The sequence below is a fragment of the Lolium rigidum genome, chromosome 7, assembly GCF_022539505.1.
Source record: "Lolium rigidum isolate FL_2022 chromosome 7, APGP_CSIRO_Lrig_0.1, whole genome shotgun sequence".
Classification (NCBI taxonomy): Eukaryota; Viridiplantae; Streptophyta; class Magnoliopsida; order Poales; family Poaceae; genus Lolium; species Lolium rigidum.
Window position 1 is genome coordinate 137,987,841 of NC_061514.1, and position 5,473 is coordinate 137,993,313.

Consider the following 5,473-nt stretch of genomic DNA (forward strand, 5'->3'; position numbering starts at 1 on the left):
TGGCACAAGCCAAGTTGGCCTAGATCAAAGTTTTGCAAAATGTCCATAAGCATAAGCATGTGTTGAAAGTTGGGTTTTTCTCTATTTCTTTTTCTTTCTCTACTATTTATCATTTGTTCATAAGTTAGGGTTTTAGCATCATTGCTAGTTACACACACAATCATCATGGCAAAAGCACAAGAATTACACATGGGTATTATGCATAGCACATGTGTTAACAAAAGTTTTTGTTGGTTCTCAATTTTGGATCTTTGAAACTCATTTTCTTGCTTTATTGAAATTTTGGGATGTTACACAGTCCGTTCAGGAATCTCTCCTTCTTCTTCTCGTTGGTGTCGGTTTCATCCGGGGCGTACCTTGACAGAGTGAGGAATCTGTCGCGGTATTCCACCACGGACATCCTGCCTTGTTTGAGTTCCCGGAACTCATCCCTCATCTTCTTGATTAGGCCCGGGGGCACATGGTACTTGCTGAACTTAAGTTTGAAATCCTCCCAAGTCATCATCTGTCCCGCATTCATTGCGCGGGCACTTGTCCACCAGGCTCTAGCAGGTCCTGATAGGTAATGTGTGGCGAACAGTACTTTCTCTGTGGCTTCTACTCCCGCAACCTCTAAGTTATTATCCATTGTCTGGAGCCAGTCATCGGCATCAAGTGGCTCTTCGGTCTTGCTGAACATAGGAGGGTTGGTGTTCTGAATTCTTCAGCTTGGACCCAGGGTGATCATGGTTTCCATGGCCTTGGTTGTTCTGAGCTATTTGCTGCAAGGCTGCAATATTGGCTTGTCTTTCAGCTTCTCTATCTGCCATCATCATCTGCAGCATTTGCATCATTGCATCCTGATTGGTGATGCGGGTTGGAGCGGCCATCTGAACATTGAGATAGATCATGAGATAAGAGGGAATTTTTGTAGGGATTCGTTGCATAGAAAACAAAAAAATTACTACCGCGAACACGCAATCCAAGCCAAGATGCAATCTAGAAGACGGTAGCAACGAGGGGATTATCGAGTCTCACCCTTGAAGAGATTCCAAAGCCTACAAGATGAGGCTCTTGTTGCTACGGTAGACGTTCACTTGCCGCTTGCAAAAGCGCCTAGAAGATCTTGATCACGGCGCCACGAACGGGCAGCACCTCCGTACTCGGTCACACGTTCGGTTGTTGATGAAGACGATGTCCACCTCCCCGGTCCAGCGGGCAGCGGAAGTAGTAGCTCCTATTGAATCCGACAGCACGACCGCGTGGTGTCGGTGGTGGTGGAGAAACCCGGCGGAGCTTCGCTAAGCGTGCGGGATGTGGTGGAGGAGAGAGGGCCGCTAGGGTTTGGGAGAGGGGGGCGCCGGCCACTAGGGGTGCGGCCACCTTGTGGTCTTGGGGTGGCCGGCCCCCTCCCCTTGGCCCCTCATTATATAGGTGGAAGCCCCAAGTGTTGGACTACAAGTCTCCGAATAAGACCCGAACCCAAAACCTTCCATGTGATAGGAAAACCTACCCAAGGTGGGAATCCCACTTGGGGTGGGATTCCCCCCTTCCATGTGGGGGGGTGGCCTGCCCCCTTTAGGGGAGTCCACTTGGGACTCCTCCCCCTTAGGGTTGGCCGGCCATGGGAGGTGGAGTCCCTCCGGTACTCCGCCTTCCTTAGTGGTTTCTTCCGGACTTTTCTAGAACCTTCTAGAACCTTCCATAGAACCTTCCAGATCATTTTAAATCTTATAAAATGACTTCCTATATATGAATCTTATTCTCCGGACCATTCCGGAACTCCTCGTGATGTCCGGGATCTCATCCGGGACTCCGAACAAATATTCGAACTCCATTCCATATTCAAGTTCTACCATTTCAACATCCAACTTTAAGTGTGTCACCCTACGGTTCGTGAACTATGCGGACATGGTTGAGTACTTACTCCGACCAATAACCAATAGCGGGATACGGAGATCCATAATGGCTCCCACATATTCAACGATGACTTTAGTGATCGAATGAACCATTCACATACGATGCCAATTCCCTTTGTCACGCGATATTTTACTTGTCCGAGGTTTGATCATCGGTATCACTTCATACCTTGTTCAACCTCGTCTCTGACAAGTACTCTTTACTCGTACCGTGGTATGTGGTCTCTTATGAACTTATTCATATGCTTGCAAGACATTAGACGACATTCCACCGAGAGGGCCCAGAGTATATCTATCCGTCATCGGGATGGACAAATCCCACTGTTGATCCATATGCCTCAACTCATACTTTCCGGATACTTAATCCCACCTTTATAACCACCCATTTACGCAGTGGCATTTGGTGTAATCAAAGTACCTTTTCGGTATAAGTGATTTACATGATCTCATGGTCATAAGGACTAGGTAACTATGTATCGAAAGCTTATAGCAAATAACTTAATGACATGATCTTATGCTAAGCTTAATTGGGTGTGTCCATTACATCATTCACATAATGATATAACCTTGTTATTAATAACATCCAATGTTCATGATTATGAAACTAATCATCTATTAATCAACAAGCTAGTTAAGAGGCATACTAGGGACTCTTTGTTGTTTACATATCACACATGTATCAATGTTTCGGTTAATACAATTATAGCATGGTATATAAACATTTATCATAAACATAAAGATATATAATAACCACTTTTATTATTGCCTCTTGGGCATATCTCCAACAGTCTCCCACTTGCACTAGAGTCAATAATCTAGATTACATTGTAAGGTACCTAACACCCATAGCATCCTAGTGTTGGTCATGCTTTGCCCTAGGGAGAGCTTTAGTCAACGGATCTGCTACATTCAGATCAGTGTGTACTTTGCAAATCTTTACTTCTCCATCTTCGATGTACTCGCGAATCGAATGATAACGCAGCTTGATATGCTTCGGCCTCTTGTGTGACCTTGGTTCTTGTGCATTGGCGATGGCACCCATGTTGTCACGAGTAGATGACTAGTGGGTCCAATGCACTAGGAACCACACCGAGCTCTACAATGAACCTCTTCATCCATACCGCTCACGATGAAGCCTCCGAAGCCGCTATGTACTCCGATTCTGTTGAAGACTTCGCCACCTTGCACTTTGCTTGAGCTTGCAAAGCTTACTGCGGCACCATTCAATATAAACACGTACCCAGATTGTGACTTAGAGTCATCGGGATCGGTGTTCCAACTTGCATCGGTGTAACTTGTTACAACGAGCTCTTGGTCACCTCCATAACAAAGAAACATATCCTTAGTTCTTTTCAAGTACTTCGAGGATATTCTTGACCGCTGTCCTAGTGCTCCATTCCTGGATCACTTTGATATCTGCTAGTTAAACTAACAACATGTGCTATATCCGGTCTAGTACATAGCATGGCATACATGATAGAGCCTACTGCCGAAGCATAGGGGATTTGACTCATCCTTTCTCTTTCTTCTGCCGTAGCCGGTCCTTGAGTCTTACTCAAGACCTTGCTCGGTAACATAGGTAAAAACCCTTTCTTACTTTCGTCCATTCTAAACTTCTTTAGAATCTTGTCCGAGTATGTACTCCGTGATAGCCCTATTAGGCGTCTTGATCTATCTCTATAAATCTTGATGCCTAATATATACGATGCTTCACCAAGGTCTTTCATTGAAAAACTATTATTCAAATAACCTTTTACATTGCTTAATAGTTCTATATCATTCCCAATCAATAATATGTCATCTACATATAATATCGGGAATGCTACTGAGCTCCCACTCACTTTCTTGTAAATACGAGGCCTCTCCATGGCCTTGTATAAACCCGAAGTCTTTGATCACCTTATCAAAGCGTCGGTTCCAACTTCTCGATGACTTGCTTGAGTCCATAAATTGAACGCTGAAGTTTGCATACTTTGTCGACATTTTTAGGATCGACAAAACCTTTGGGTTGTACCATATACAACTCTTCCTCAATGTCTCCATTAAGGAACGCCGTTTTGACCTCCATCTGCCAAATCTCATAATCGAAAAATGCAGCTATTGCTAACAAAATCCTCACAGATTTTAGCTTCGCTACAGATGAGAAAGTCTCATCGTAGTCAACACCTTGAATTTGCCGGAAACCCTTTGCGACAAGTCGAGCTTTATAGACAGTAATATTACCATCAGCATCTGTTTTTCTCTTGAAGATCCATTTATTTTCGACAGCCTTGCGGCTATCGAGTAAGTCTACCAAAGTCCATACTTTGTTATCATACATGGATCCCATTTCGGATTTCATGGCTTCTTGCCATTTGTTGGAATCTGGGCTCATCATCGCTTCTTCATACGTCGCATGGTCTTCATCATTGTTGTCCACAATCATGACATTTAGACAAGGATCATACCAATCAGGAGTGGCACGTTTCCTTGTCGATCTGCGAGGTTCAGTAGTTTCCTCGTTCGAAGTTTCATGATCATTATCATTAGCTTCCTCTCGTTGCCGGTGTAGGCGGTACGAGTACAATTTCCGTGCTACGCTACTCGATCAACGAGTATAGATTCATCAATCTCATCGAGTTCTACTTTTCTTCCGAGTCACTTCTTTAGTGAGAAATTCTTTCTCAAGAAAGGTTCCGTTCTTAGCAACAAAGATTTTGCCTTCGGATCTGTGATAGAAAGTGTACCCTATAGTTTCCTTAGGGTATCCTATGAAGACGCATTTCTCCGCTTTGGGTTCTAGCTTGTCCGGTTGTAACTTCTTTACATAGGCTTCGCAACCCCAAACTTTAAGGAACGACAGCTTAGGTTTCTTATTAAACCATAATTCATACGGTGTCGTTTCAACGGATTTTGATGGTGCTCTATTTAAAGTGAATGCGGTTGTCTCTAATGCATAACTCCAAAATGATAAAGGTAAATCAGTAAGAGACATCATAGAACGAACCATATCTAAGAGAGTTTGATTACGACGTTCGGACACACCGTTTCGTTGAGGTGTTCCGGCGGTGTCAATTGTGAAAGTATTCCGCATTTCTTTAAATGCATGCCAAACTCATAACTCAGATATTCACCTCCGCGATCAGATCGTAGAAATTTAATCTTCTTGCTGCGTTGATTTTCTACTTCACTTTGGAATTCCTTAAACTTCTCGAAAGTTTCGGATTTATGTTTCATGAAATAGATATACCCATATTTACTCAGATCATCTGTGAAGGTTAGAACATAACGATAACCACCGCGCGATGCTACACTCATTGGTCCGCACACATCGGTATGTATGATTTCCAATAAGTCAGTAGCTCGCTCCATCATACCGAGAAAATGGAGTCTTAGTCATTTTTCCCATTAGACATGCTTCGCATCTATCAAGTGACTCAAAGTCAAGTGATTCAAGTAATCCATCGGTATGGAGTTTCTTCATGCGTTTCACTCCAATATGACCAAGGCAGCGAGTGCCACATATAAGTAGAATTATCATTTAATTTAATTCGCTTAGCATCAATGTTATGTATATGTGTATCACTACTATCGAG